This window comes from Melitaea cinxia, chromosome 25 (assembly GCF_905220565.1).
Source record: "Melitaea cinxia chromosome 25, ilMelCinx1.1, whole genome shotgun sequence".
Classification (NCBI taxonomy): Eukaryota; Metazoa; Arthropoda; class Insecta; order Lepidoptera; family Nymphalidae; genus Melitaea; species Melitaea cinxia.
The window spans coordinates 4934593-4951195 of NC_059418.1; positions in this window are offsets into that span (position 1 = coordinate 4934593).

The window sequence follows — 16603 nt, forward strand, 5'->3', positions numbered from 1 at the left end:
ATACACTTTTGGGGACTTTATTTTATAATACACTAACTGTTGCCCGCGACTACGTCCGCGTGGTTATGAAGATATGCATTACTATTAAGATGTTTAACGCAAATTATTTTTTTATTTCAGTCACTTGAAATGCTTATCAAACTGAGTAACTTTTTAAAAGTCACAATTTAGTATAATTTAGTAGTTATTTTTATAAAACCTCTCTATACACCACATTTTTAGTTTTATTTTCAGGCTGTATATGTTTCATACACACTATCAACCCCAATTAAACCCCCTTAGCGGTGGAATATCATAAAATCTGTTCTTAGCGGACATCTGCTAACTATAATCTACCTCCCTGCCAAATTTTGTCTTTTACAACCTGGATGGATGGGACCATCCGGCGGTTTTTGAGTTCTCGTGATGAGTGAGTTAGTGACCTTTCTCTTTTATATATGTAGATTACGATGCATTATTTAAACACCTCCTCACCATCTATAGATTATATATTTTAAATTTCAAGTCTCTTACTTCAAAAACATAAGACTTTCATACAAACTTCCGACCCCCGTTTTATCCCGTTAGAAGTCGAGTTTCGTAACATCAGTTCTTAGCGGATGTCTACGCCCTATAAGGAACCTACCTGCCAAATTTCAAGTTTGTAGCTGTTATAGTTTCGAAAGTTTCGTGATGAGTGAGTCAACCTATCATCCCCGTTTTAACTCCAAAAGAGAGTTGACTTCTAAAGATACATTATTTGGTCACCTTTCTACCATCTATAGAGCATACCTTTTAAATTTCAAGTCTCTTACTTCAAAAACATAGGACTTTCATACAAACTTCCAATCCCCGTTTTATCCCTTTAAAGGTCGAGTTTCGTAAAATCCGTTCTTAGCGGATGTTTACGTCCTATAAGAAACCTACCTGCCAAATTTTAAGTTTGTAGCTGTTATAGTTTCGGAGATTTCGTGATGAGTGAGTTAGCCCACCATCCCCCGTTTTAAACCCAAAATGGAGTTAATTTCTAAAGATACATTATTTGGATACATTCTCGCTATCTATAGAGCATACTTTTTAAATTTCAAGTCTCTTACTTCAAAAACATAGGACTTTCATACAAACTTCCAACCCCCATTTTACCCCTTTAGGGGTCGAGTTTCGTAAAATTCATGCTTAACGGTAGTTTTCGCCCAATATGGAGCCTACCTGCTAAATTTCAAGTTTTTAGCTGTTATAGTTCCGGAGATTTCGTGATGAGTGAGTCAATCTACCATCCCCCGTTTTAACCTCAAAAAAGAGCTGCTTTCTAAAAATACATTATTTGGACACCTTCTCACCATCTAAAAAGCGTACATTTTAAATTTCAAGTCTCTTACTTCAAAAACATAGGACTTTCATACAAACTTCCAACCCCCGTTTTACCCCCTTAGGGGTCGAATTTCGTAAAATCCGTTCTTAGCAGATGTCTACGCCCTATATGGAGCCTTCTTGCCAAATTTCAAGTTTGTAGGTATTATAGTTTCGGTGATTTCGTGATGAGTAAGTCAACCTACCATCCCCCTTTTTAACCCCAAAAGGGGGTTGATTTCTTAAGATACATTATTCGGACACCTTTTTATCATCTATAGAGCATACATTTTAAATTTCAAGTCTCTTACTTCAAAAACATAGGACCTTCATACAAACTTGCAACCCCCGTTTGACCCCCTTAGGGGTCGAGTTTCGCAAAATCCGTTCTTAGCGGATGCCTACGTCCTATAAGGAGCCTACCTGCCAAATTTCAAGTTTGTAGGTGTTATAGTTTCGGAGATTTTGTGATGAGTGAGTGACCTTTCGCTTTTATATATATTATAGATTATAGATTAATGTATGTTCGGCGATAACTCCGTCGTTTATGAACCGCTTTTGATAATTCTTTTTTTGTTGGAAAGGACATATCCCTAGTTTGGTACTATGATAAGGAAACCAGGATCTGATGATGGGATCCCAGAGAAATCGAGGGAAAGTCTCGAAAATCCGCATAATTTTTTACTGTGTATACCGATTTTGATGATTTTTAATTTAATCGAAAGCCGATGATTATCATGTGGCCATATTTAAATTTCATCGATATCTGATTACAACTTTTGGAGTAATCTTTGATAATGCGTATTTACTTGACAAATTTTTCGTCTACCTACGTTTTATTACTTGTCGATATAATTGAAGTCGGTTTTTCTTCGTTTGCCTGCAAACATAATTTTAATGAAAAAAAATTATTTTTGTTTATTTTATTTGAAGTTATACTTTTTTAGCTAGTTAGGGAAAAATGATGAGTAAATTATTACGATGCGCGCGCACGCCGTCACAAAAAATCCACACTCTGAAGTTAGCTAGTCAACAAAGAAAAAGTTAGCAACGTGAAGTTAGCTAGCCAATGAAGTATAACTTCTTACGTGCGTACATGAGTACACACACACTTTTTTATATTTTTTAAGTTATTAATAATCTGCCGATATAAAGTATTACTATTTTAACTCCTCCGCAATAGTTCTGTCATTACGATAAAATGAACTACGAATGACTCAATCAAGACTTCGACTTTGATTAATGATTGTAACATATTTAACAACGGAACCCTACCGTGTGACTAAGGTTCTTATTATAGATTCAATTACATAGGGCATGCTTGTATTGAAAGATGTGCTTTGTAAAGCTGGTTTTTATTATAACCGACTTCAAAAAAGAAGAGGTTCTTATTCCCACTTAATTTTTTTTTGTGTGTTAATCTTATAACTTTTACTGTTCGCTTCAGCATGTAACATAGGAGAAGAGTCGGAGCTTAATCCATCACGCTGTTCCAACGCGGGTTAGCGGATATGTTCCCTACTATATTGTAACGATCGCTATCAGGTGTACATGATAACAACCGGCGCCGACGGCTTAACGTCCTCTCCGAGGCATGGTGGGGAGACCTACAGGGACTGTACAAACACTCAGACCACGGCAAACATATGTAATGCCAATACAAATATTTGTCATGTGCAAGGATCAAACCCGCAATTGCCAGCACAACAGCCACAAACCAGTGCTATGACCATTGCGCCAATGCGTCGTCAAATCAACTTTTACTGTACCTATCTATACATATATACAAATTTTGATCATTTTTTTTAAATCAAAAGCTGATGTTTGTTGAAATCTGATAAGTAGTTTTTTAGTTGTACCTAATAATCTGTTAACTTTATATATATGATATATATATTCTGAATGTCGGAAACGGCTTCAACGATTTTCACGATGCATTGGCTTTCGGGAGCGATAAGGGTTCATTTTTAGAAAATTTCGTTTTATCAGTGTTTTCAAAACAGTTATTACTAGAACAATCATGGATATCACGATAAGAAATGTTATATCTAAGATTTTTATTTTTGTCTTACCCACATTAGGAATTCTAAACATTTTGAATATCATATCAAAAATTGACCGCTCCAGTCCAGTTGAAATTAAAAATGATCATATCGAAAATTTCGCTCGAGCGGGTGCATCGTTCCCATAGCTTAATTGGCTAGAGCGCCGACACGGTAAGTCGGAGACGCGGGTTCGAACCCCGCTGGAGCGGTCAATTTTTGATATGATATTCAAAATGTTTAGAATTCCTAATGTGGGTAACACAAAAATAAAAATCTTAGATATTAAAAATAGCACGGTGTCGTCTCCTGTCAAAGATTTTCATTGTAATATGAAACTTTGTATAGTTACGGGTTTCTGTAAAGAGCTCACTATAGACGGCGCCACGGTTCGCTTAAACCGAAATTAAAAATGATCATATCGAAAATTTCGCTCGAGCGGGTGCATCGTTCCATAGCTTAATTGGCTAGAGCGCCGACACGGTAAGTCGGAGACGCGGGTTCGAACCCCGCTGGAGCGGTCAATTTTTGATATGATATTCAAAATGTTAAGAAATGTGATAGTTTTTACAACTAGTTGGAAGGGTAAAAGTCAATTTTATTGCACAACTAGCTGTGCCTGCGACTTTGTCCGCGTAGAATTTAACAAAAAAAGTTATTGTTCATTTCGCAGATTTATAAAATAAATAAATTTCTAAAATAAAAGTTGCGTAAGTTACTCCTTACTACACCAGCTATATGCCAGTGAAAGTCCCGTCGAAATCGGTCTACCGCTTCAAAGATTAGCCGGAACAAACAGACAGACAGAGAGATAGACAAAAATAAAATAAAATGTTCTTTTGGTATATGTACCGTGTACCGGTTATTTTAATATCACAAACAGACACACCAATTTTATTTATTTGTATAGATTAATGTCAGTTCAATAATAGTTTAGTTATCATTATGGGGTTGAAAATAAGTGAGACGGTGAATGATCTATATGTATAGAAGTGTAAATTATGCTGGAATATCGACCCAATGGAAGGACACGACGACAACTGGACAATATGGAGCAGCCCGACTGGGGTAGTACCTCGACCTTACAGAAGATCACAGCAAAATAATACTGTTTTCAAGCAGTATTGTGTTCCTGTTGGTGAGTAAGGTGACCAGAGCTCCTGGGGGGATTGGGGATTGGGTCGGCAACGCGCTTGCGATGCTTCTGGTGTTGCAGGCATCTATAAGCTACGGTAATCGCTTACCATCAGGTGAGCCGTACGCTTGTTTGCCGACCAAGTGACATAAAAAAAAAACAACTTAGTAAAAACCGCAAGCATGTCATAGTCACATCTATGTAGTCACGATTAAACCAAAACATCATACTAGGAAACTATACAAGTGAAGAGGTACTTCATTCACATGACTATTTTATCAATAATGTAAAATATACTCTACTCTGAACGAAATAAGATTTAAATTGCTGCAAACGTCTTAATATAGTATTACTATCAATCATATCAACTCGACCTCTTTTACCCGGTCCGGTTATTAATTTTAACCGCTAGGATTCGTTTTTTTTTTCTTAACCTAAGTAAAAATATGTTTAACTCAATCAGTTTTCAGGTTTTAAACGAAAATTATTAATATTGTACCCGCGACTTGGTCTGCGTGGAATTTAACAAAAAAATTATTGTTTAGTTCGAGTTATAAAATAAACAAATTTCTAAAGTAGTAGAGTAAGTAAAGTAGCATAAGTTATTCCTTAGTACATCAGCTATCTGCCAGTGAAAGGCCCATCAAAATCGGCCCAGTCGTTTCAGAGATTAGCCGGAACAAATAGACAGACAGTCAGACGGACAAAAATTGTAAAAAAAAAAAAATTGGTTGCCTGTAAAGTCGGTATACGGGCGAAAGTTTTACGTGACAACGACTTTGAGTGGTAAAATAATTTTAATGTGAATATTCATTCGTATAGTAGGAAGAAGGATGAAATAATAGTAACAATTTAAAACATTTATTTATACAAAGAATTATATTTAAAACATTAATTTATACAAAGAATCTCGCACTGAATTTCATTCACTTTTTATGTCTGTCTCTCTCGCTCTTAGGCGGGCTAACGACGACGCGTGCCTCTCACTCGCTCTCATTGTGAGCGCATAACGTGAGCGGAGCGTAACGCAGTTTCTTGAAGTGGCACCCGGCAAACCAATTTATAAGACGTTGTCACGTCAAAATGTAATTTTGGTATATGTACCGTGTATACATCCATACGCATTTAGTAATGTATAATGTATAGAAATCTTGATAATCAAAATCGACGTTTGAGGTACTTAGAAGTCAATCTTTATTGATGCGTTCCTAGTCAGTTAAAATACACCAAATAAAATAGTTTATAATTGTGTTTGCTGGCAAACGAAAAAAAAACCAACTTCAATTATTACGACAAGTAATACAACGTAAGTAGATGAAAAATTAGTCAAGTAAATACGCATTATCAAAGATTACGCAAAAAGTTGTAATCAGATCTCAATGAAATTTAAATGTGATCACATGATAAACATCGGCTTTCGATTAAATTAAAAATTATTAAAATCGGTACACCCAGTAAAAAGTTATGCAGCTTTTCAAGAGTTTCCCTCGATTTCTCTGGGATCCCTTCATCAGGTCCTTGTTTTCTTATCATGGTACCACACTGGGGATATCTTCTTTCCAACAAAAAAATAATTATCAAAATCGGTTCATAAACGACGAAGTTATCCTCGAACATACATAAAAAAATACGGTCGAATTGAGTAACCTTCTCCTTTTTTGAAGTTGGTTAAAAAGGATCAGTGAGTATCATGTCATTCATTCATAAAATGCTTACGAAGCCTCAACGACAGACGATAGTGTACTCTGTACACTTTATGGTGCCCTGGTATTTCATGTTTTGGTTTAAACGTGACTTGACAAGCTCACTAAGGATGGACTTTTTAAAATAATTATGTCTTCTCTTGTTCTGACGTTATCGGCCCAAAAAAAAACAATTTTAAGGAAATTGCCACTTTTGTAAAAAAAACTTTTGTGTGTCGTCTGCTCTTCTTTTTGTCTTTAGATCAATGATATTCATGATGATTCATTAATTTTACGCTTCAGACTGTAATATCCCTCCTATTGGGCATAGGCCTCTTAATCCACCACGCTGCTCCAATGCGGGTTGATGATATATCATTCATTTTAACCGACTTAAAAAAAGAGTATCTCATATGGTCGAATTGAGTAACTTCCTCCTTTTTTGAAGTCAGTTAATAAAAAAACAATCGAATTGAGGAGCCTACTCCTTTTTTGGAAGTCGGCTAAAATATTACAGTCGCATGAGAACCTCTTCCTTTTTTTGAAGTTGGTTAAAAAAATACACAGCTCTCTTAGCGAGTCACGTTTTCAACCAGAATATCGGACTAGGAGATCAGGAGGCTTCAAGAGATATATTTTGTTTGATCTGTTATTGTAAGTTGTGCTTTAAAGCTTTTGTAATACGGGTCAAGGCTCTATGTATCTGTTAACTTTGTTGTTGTTATTTTTCATACCGCCACAGGTTAGCTTTCCAGTTTTCAATGTGAAAATGCATATTATCCCACCAAAAACATTTTCATGTAAAATGTTGCCAAGACGAGATCTTATGGCTCGCACTGTCAAAAAGTTATCAGGTCTCATGTATAGCCAAGCTTCTAACTCTACACGCCCTAACTCTACAAGCCCTAACTTCACAAACTCTACACTTAGTTGAACCTGAAGTAATATGCGAAACGTTACTCTCACTCTTTTTATCTTCACTAGCTTATATCTCCCTCTCAACTTCCGTTCGCTTCGCCCAGTCACACTTTTAGTAACGCTCACGTCAACCATTCACCAGCTGTTTACTACCCAAATCCAGGTTGTGTAATTTGTATTCATCATGTTTGCTATAGTCACGTTTAAATCAAAACATAAATACTAGGCTACCATGAAAACAGCGAAGTCGAACATCCTCTAACATTGCATTTCGATCCAGCAACTGAAATTGCACTTTATTTCAATAGGTTATAAAGATGAAATTATCTTTAAAGTAACGAAAATCAATATTATGTTGCATCTCACTGACTCGACCTCTTTTACCCGGTTGTAGTGTAAGGTTCAATGGTGTGTACAATGTACATGCTGTAGATTCTTTTGAAACATATTGATTCATTAAACTAACTTTTTAATGTTTTTTTTTTACATATATAATTAGATAGACTTGCGTTTGACCACTATTTCACCTGATGTTAAGTGAGAATGTGAATATAGGATGGAGCACGCTTATCAAGAGGTAGCCTATTCACTCGCGACTTAAAGATCCCCAGATTTTAGCTTATCCGGAAACACAAATGTCACCGAGTACGAGATGAACTTTTAAAATAGGTTAAGCATTTAAAATTTCGAATTTCGAAATGTACTTAAAAACCTTTATAGATAAGCGAGGTAAATAAATAAGTTGATCTAATTGTTTTTTTTTTTTTTTTTTTTAATATTTTCGCGCTAAGTAAACACTTACTTACGATTTAAATCTCACGATGAGCTTTTATGATTTGTGTTGTAACTTTATATGTTGATAGTAAAAGTTTTAAAAGGAAAAGTTTATTTAAAGCTTAATAAAGCTTGATTTAACTTACTTTCGTCGAAAGATGTGAGAGATGTGATGTGTGATGTATATTTTATATGCAATCGTTTCTTTTTAACGTATTTATATAAAAGCTTGCTTTTTAAAGTTTTTGAAGTAAAACTTCTTTATTCACGCTCGACTTGGAGAGTAAGCTGGTTAATGCATGACGAGATCGTTACGAAAAGTGTGATTGGGTGAGGCGAACGGAAAAAGAGAGAGAGATGCGAGCACATATTTTCTTTATCTCTTTTTCTCAGATCAGGAGATCTCATCTTATCCTGATCAGGTCCAGACATATCTTCTGCGGTACATACCTTATCCGGTCCTGATCAGGCATGCCTGGTCCGGTCCTTCTAAGGAAGACGAAAAAATTTCTACTTGGGCATAGTAAAACATAGAATATCTTACACTATACACCACACTTAAAGGCTAATTCAGCATGCAATATACTTTAAACAGTTGTTTCGAAACTTATACACTAACAACAAATTTTTATCTTATGACAAATTAACTCACCAATAAAAGTATAAAACAAACTATAAAAAACCGTACAACAATTAAAACCCGTGCTAAGAGACAGTAAAAAATACTTATAAGAAAAAAGTAAAAAGATGTCGGTATATGTCAAAAAAAAAAAAAACAACAACGAAAGACAACAATTAATATGATAATACATCGCGAATTCTGTAAATATATATAAAAATTACAAATATAATCTATCTATAAGTAAAAACGGTTTGAGGTATAATAAAAAAAAATTGTGTTGTGATTTTGTGGTGAGTGGGTCCAGAAGGTGAAGGTGTCCAGAGCTCATAAGAATGGGTCAGTATTATATCTGGAAATATTTGAATAAATGAGGATGAGAAGTAATTCCCATATATTTAAGAATTTAATACGGACTTCCATTATTATCCTATTCTCCTAATACTTATGTTTTGGTTTAACATGACCGTGGAATATAATTGTATGAAAAGCGTTTCGATCAGGCCAACCTTTCGTGTTTATATTTCCCTAGTACTTATGTTTTGAGTTAAACGTGACTAGCGAAGCTTGATTTTACTTACTTTCATCGAAAAAAAGTAATGTATGAATATTTTTAAATGCAATCATCATCTTAGATCTTCTGAGTTCTGTGACGCCAAAACTTTACTCTCTTTAAGCTAAGTAAAGTTGGTAAAACCAAGTTTCGCAAGTCACGTTTAATTCGAGACATAAGTACAAGGGAATTATGAAAATGGAAGGGATTCGTTACCTTTTTACTGAAGTTTTTTTAAATCATACCTTATTCTAAGGGTTACAAGACTAAAATTAGTTTGATTACATATTATTTACTTCTATTTCAACACATATTCGCCTCCTTTACCTTCTAGTCTAAGAACCGAACTAGACATGATCATGACCCATCTATTTAATGGATAACAATTATTTTATACTTTAAAAAACTTAAGATAAACCATGAAAGGTTGAGAAATTTCTGACCACGCTATATTATATTAGGCTATATTATACGACGATCTACGTAAGATTGCCGGTGTAGGCTGAGTGAGGATTACGGAAGACCGGGATGTCTGGCGCGAACTTGGGAGGCCTATGTCCAGTAGTGAACTGCGATAGGCTGAAGTGTGATATATAATGCATAGCGTTAAGCCCGCCTTTTGTACAACACTTGTATTAGTGTATTTATTGTACAATGAATAATTTAAATAAATATATTCGCCAACTGTTATTTATACAAAATTTTTAGTAGACAATCCTATATAATCGTATTCACAATGAAACCGCTCATTTTGATGTAAGATTTATTTATTAAACATGTGGGGGTGATAGTAACTAGAACAATATAATACCTGTTTTTATACCTGCCAACCCAAATTGAAAGTCACGTTTAACCCAAAACATAAGTACCAGGAAACTATGAAAATGAAGAAATCGCTATAACAATAGTTGTACCAAACTAAAAAATAAAATAAATCCGCTGTATACTACCTTATGTATTTTACGACAAGCGGAGGTTGGTTATTGTTGGTGTTGCAAAAGATTTTAAGACAATATCAACCTCTATTAATGTTATAGGATTCCGGTACATTTTGGCAAAAAGAGTTAGTCTTTGATTAAGCCTTTTTTTAAAGCATATTGAGAGGTGGTAGGGCACAGCAGGCTATGTCAAAAGCTCGAGTACCTCGTCCGGGGAAGTACCTCAACTTTAAAAAGATCACATTTAAATAAATTGAAATTCATTCTTAATGTATAAAATAAGTCTTTTTTGAACTATTGATGAAAAATTAATAAATATGTGTTTCGGCGTTTGAGGAAATTCCACCCTTAATATAGTTATTTGCTCGTAAACGAAAAAAAAAAACTGATTTTAATTACATCGACGATACAACGTGAGTAGACGAAAAAATATTCAAGTAAATACGCATTATTAGAGATGAGTATTAACTCAAAAATCCCCGTCAGCTCTTAATCAAATTTAAATGGGACCACATGACTAGCGCCACCTATCGATTACAAAAAGAATCATCGAATTCGGTCAATCCATTAAAAAGTCCTGAAGTGATACGCATAAAAAATACAGTCGAATTGAGAACCTCCTCCTTTTTTGGATCGGTTAAAAAGGTAAAATAGAGATTGAAGGTTTATATGGAAAATTAAAAGACATTAAACTTTGTTTTTGAGCTACTGATTACAAAGAGTAAATTCAGTTTCAGAGATTGTAGAAATTTTACACTTAGAGTAATAACACATATCAAATATAATCAATCAAGTTCGATCTTCAAATAACTTTTTTTTTATCGTAAAAACTTTATTCTTGACTTCAACTGAAGTTGGCAACACCAAACTACAAATATAAATACACCACTAAAAATATAAAAATAATATTCTGTTGTGAATGCAATACTGACCTCTTTTGCTGTCATAGCACCCTGGTAACTATGTTTTGGCTTAAACGTGACAGAGGTCGTTGTATAATTTTAGTGTTTTCGGTATTTCGTGTTTGCAAACGTTGTGTTTGCAAACGAAAAAAAAAACCGATTTAAATTTATTTTGATTCATTTTACATACAACGTATGTATGTAAATGAAAAAATAGTCAAGCAAATGCCCATTATTAGAGATGCACATTAACACAAAAAGTACTCGTCAGATCTTGATCAAATTTAAATTTGACCACAAGAGACGCACGACCTTTCGATTAAAAAAAAAAATCATCGTAATCGTTCCACCCAGTCAAAAGTTCTGCGCTAACATACATAAATTAATTTTAAATAATTGTGTTTGCTCGCAAACGAAAAAAAAAACCGACTTCAATTACATCGACGAGTAATACAACGTATATCGACGAAAAAATAGTCAAGCAACTACGCGTTATCAAAGATTACTCAAAAAGTAGTTATCAGATCTCAATAAAATGTATATGTGACCACATAACAAACATCAGCTTTCGATTAAATAAAAAATTATTAAAATCGGTACACCCAGTAAAAAGTTATTGCGGATTTTCAAGATTTTCCCTCGATTTCTCTGGGATTCCATCATCAGATCCTAGTTTCCTTATCATGGTACTAAACTAAGGATATCTTCTTTCCAACAAAAAAAGAATTATCAAAATCGGTACACCCAGTAAAAAGTTATTGCGGATTTTCAAGAATTTCGCTCGATTTCTCTGGGATCCCATCATCAAATCCTGGTTTCCTTATCACGGTACTAAACTTGGGATATCTCCTTTCCAACAAAAAAAGAATTATCAAAATCGGTACATCCAATAGAAAGTTATGCGGTATAATACAACGTAAGTTGACGAAAAAAGCGTCAAGTAAAAACGCATTATTAGATATAACTCGAAAAGTAATTGTTAGATCTCAAATAAATTTAAATGGGACCAATTGGCACACACCACCTTTCGATTAAAACAAAATTTGTCGAAATCGGTCTACCCGGTCAAAAGTTCTGATGTAACATACATAAAAAAAAAAAAAAAAATAATTGTGTTTGCTCGCAAACGAAAAAAAAACCGACTTCAATTACATCGACAAGTAATACAACGTAGATCGACGAAAAAATAGTCAAGCAACTACGCGTTATCAAAGATTACTCAAAAGTAGTTATCAGATCTCGATAAAATTTATATGTGACCACATGATAAACATCAGCTTTCGATTAAATTAAAAATTATCAAAATCGGTACACCCAGTAAAAAGTTTTTACGGATTTTCGAGAGTTTCCCTCAATTTCTCTGGGATCCCATCATCAGATCCTGGTTTCCTTATCACGGTACCAAACTAGGGATATCCCCTTTCCAACAAAAAAAGAATTATCAAAATCGGTACATCCAGTAGAAAGTTATGCGGTATAATACAACGTAGGTCGACGAAAAAAGCGTCAAGTAAAAACGCATTATTAGATATAACTCGAAAAGTAATTGTTAGATCTCAAATAAATTTAAATGGGACCAATTGGCACACACCACCTTTCGATTAAAACAAAATTTGTCGAAATCGGTCTACCCGGTCAAAAGTTCTGATGTAACATACATAAAAAAAAAAAAAAAAAAAAAAAAATACAGTCGAATTGAGAACCTCCTCCTTTTTTGGAAGTCGGTTAAAAAATACAGTCGAATTGAGAACCTCCTCCTTTTTTGGAAGTCGGTTAAAAATACAATCGAATTGAGAACCTCTTTTTTTTGAAAGTCGGTCAAAATGAATAATCAAAAACTGCACAACCAGTAAAAAATAAAATTACCCCTTAGGACCAAATAGCAACTATTCCTCATCGAATAAAAATCGCATAAATCGGATGAAAAACCTTTGCGTAATCGGTACACACATAACAAATATATCAAGTATGAAGTAATTTTCTATTAATTCGAAAATAAGTCAGTTAATTTTACCAATAGCACATCCGGATATAATTGTATTTGTTATGAAACAAGAAAACCACTGTTAAATTTGTATTGACAAGTAATAAAATAATAACATCAATAATGTTGATAAATTACGCATTATTAAGAATAATCGCCAAACGCACCACATGTCTTGAACGTGCCAGCTTTTGATTGAAAAAAAAGGATCATCAAAATCGGTATACCCAGTAAGTTACGAGATGACGCCAAAAATTCAGTTTAATTAACGGAAAAAAGGAGGAGGTTCTCAATTCGACTGTATTTTTTTTTTTTTTATGTATGTTACATCAGAACTTTTGAGCGGGTAGACCGATTTCGACAAATTTTATTTCAATCGAAAGGTGGTGTGTGCCAATTGGTTCCATTTAAATTTATTTGAGATCTAACTACTACTTTTCGAGTTAAACCTAATAATGCGTTTTTACTTGACGCTTTTTTCGTCGACCTACGTTGTATTATACCACATAACTTTCTACTGGATGTACCGATTTTGATAATTCTTTTTTTGTTGGAAAGGGGATATCTCTAGTTTGATACCATGATAAGGAAACCAGGATTTGATGATGGGATCCCAGGGAAATCGAGGAAAACTCTCGAAAATCCGCAATAACTTTTTACTGGGTGTACCGATTTTGATAATTTTTAATTTAGTCGAAAGCTGATATTTATTATGTGGTCACATATAAATTTTATCGAGATCTGATAACTACTTTTTGAGTAATCTTTGATAACGCGTAGTTTCTTGACTATTTTTTCGTCGATCTACGTTGTATTACTTGTCGATGTAATTAAAGTCGGTTTTTTTAACCGACTTCCAAAAAAGGAGAAGGTTCTCAATTCGACTGTTTTTTTTTTTTATGTATGTTACATCAGAACTTTTGACTGGGTGGAGCGATTTCGACAAATTTTCTTTTAATCGAAAGGTGGTGTGTGCCAATTGGTCCCATTTAAATTTATTTGAGATCTAACAACTACTTTTCGAGCTATATCTAATAATGCGTTTTTACTTGACGCTTTTTTCGTCGACCTACGTTGTATTATACCGCATAACTTTCTACTGGATGTACCGATTTTGATAATTTTTTTTTTTGTTGGAAAGGAGATATCTCAAGTTTAGTACCATAATAAGGAAACCAGGATTTGATGATGGGATCCCAGGGAAATCGAGGAAAACTCTCGAAAATCCGCAATAACTTTTTACTGGGTGTACCGATTTTGATAATTTTTAGTTTAATCGAAAGCTGATATTTATTATGTGGTCACATATAAATTTTATCGAGATCTGATAACTACTTTTTGAGTAATCTTTGATAACGCGTAGTTTCTTGACTATTTTTTCGTCGATCTACGTTGTATTACTTGTCGATGTAATTAAAGTCGGTTTTTTTAACCGACTTCCAAAAAAGGAGGAGGTTCTCAATTCGACTGTTTTTTTTTTTTTTTTATGTATGTTACATCAGAACTTTTGACTGGGTGGAGCGATTTCGACAAATTTTCTTTTAATCGAAAGGTGGTGTGTGCCAATTGGTCCCATTTAAATTTATTTGAGATCTAACAACTACTTTTCGAGCTATATCTAATAATGCGTTTTTACTTGACGCTTTTTTCGTCGACCTACGTTGTATTATACCGCATAACTTTCTACTGGATGTACCGATTTTGATAATTTTTTTTTTTGTTGGAAAGGAGATATCTCAAGTTTAGTACCATAATAAGGAAACCAGGATCTGATGATGGGATCCTAGAGAAATCGAGGGAAACTCTTGAAAATCCGCAATAACTTTTTACTGAGTGTACCGATTTTGATAATTCTTTTTTTGTTGGAAAGAAGATATCCCTAGTTTAGTACCATGATAAGAAAACCAGGATCTGATGATGGGATCCCAGAGAAATCGAGGGAACTTCTTGAAAATCCGCAATAACTTTTTATTAGGTGTACCGATTTTAATTATTTTTAATTTAATCGAAAGCCGATGTTTATCATGTGGTCACATTTAAATTTCATCGAGATCTGATAACTACTCTTTGAGTAATCTTTGATAATGCATTGTTACTTGACTATTTTTTCGTCGATCTACGTTGTATTATACGATGATATATATATATATATACTAGCTGTGCCCGCGGCTTCGCCCGCGTTGATATCAGTGTGTCACAAAGTTTTCCAACAACACAGCAAACTTCCAGTGAAACTATTATCAAAATCGGCTTAGCCGTTCCGTAAACCTTCCTCTTGAAGCCCTCTCTCCATTGGTGAAACTGCATGAAAATCCGTTCAAAAGATTTCGAGGGAATCGATCACATACACTTTTGGGGACTTTGTTTTATAATACACTAACTGTTGCCCGCGACTACGTCCACGTGGTTATGAAGATATGCATTACTATTAAGATGCTTAACGCAATTATTTTTTTTATTTCAGTCACTTGAAATGCTTATCACACTGGGTGACTTTTTAAAAGCCACAATTTAGTAAAATTTAATAGTTATATTTATAAAACCTCTCTACACACCACATTTTTAGTTTTATTTTCAGGCTGCAGTATAAAAAACCTATCAGGCGAACTTATAGCTATTGTAAATGTTTCATACAAACTATCAACCCCAATTAAACCCCCTTAGCGGTGGAATATCGCAAAATCCGTTCTTAGCGGACGTCTACTAACTATAATCTACCTCCCTGCCAAATTTAAACTTTGTCCATCCTGGACGGATGGGACCATCCACCGATTTTTGAGTTCTCGCGATGAGTGAGTCAGTGACCTTTCTTTTTTATATATATACATTGCTATGTATTTATATAAAACAGATTTAGACAACTCCTCACCATCTATAGAGCATACGTTTTAAATTTCAAGTTTCTTACTTCAAAAACATAGGGTTTTCATACAAACTTGCAACCCCCGTTTTACCCCTTAGGGGTCGAGTTTCGTAAAATCCGTTCTTAGCGGATGTTTACGTCCTATAAGGACCCTATCTGCCAAATTTCAAGTTTGTAGGTGTTATAGTTTCGGAGGTTTCGTGATGAGTGAGTCTATCTACCATCCCCCGTTTTAACTCCAAAAGAGAGTTGATTTCTAAAGATACATTATTTGGTCACCTTTCTACCATCTATAGAGCATACATTTTAAATTTCAAGTCTCGTTCTTCAAAAACATAGGACTTTCATACAAACTTCCAACCCCCGTTTTATCCCCTTAAGGGTCGAGTTTCGTAAATTCAGCTCTTAGCAGATGTTTACGCCTTATAAGAAATCTACCTACCAAATTTCAAGTTTGTAGCTGTTATAGTTTCGGAGATTTCGTGATGAGTGAGTAAACCTACCATCCGCCGTTTTAACCCCAAAAGGTGGTTGATTTCTAAAGATACATTGTTAGGACACCTTCTCATCGTCTATAAGGCATACATTTTAAATTTCAAGTCTCTTACTTCAAAAACATGGGACTTTCACACCAACTTCCAACCCCCGTTTCATCCCCTTAGGGGTCGAATTTCATAAAATCCGTTCTTAGCGGATGTCTACGCCTTATAAGGAGCCATCCTGCCAAATTTCAAGTTTTTAGGTGTTATAGTTTCGGAGATTTCGTGATGAGTGAGTCAACCTACCATCACCCGTTTTAACCCCAAAAAGGAGTTGATTTCTAAAGATACATTATTTGGACACCTTCTCGCTATCTATAGATTA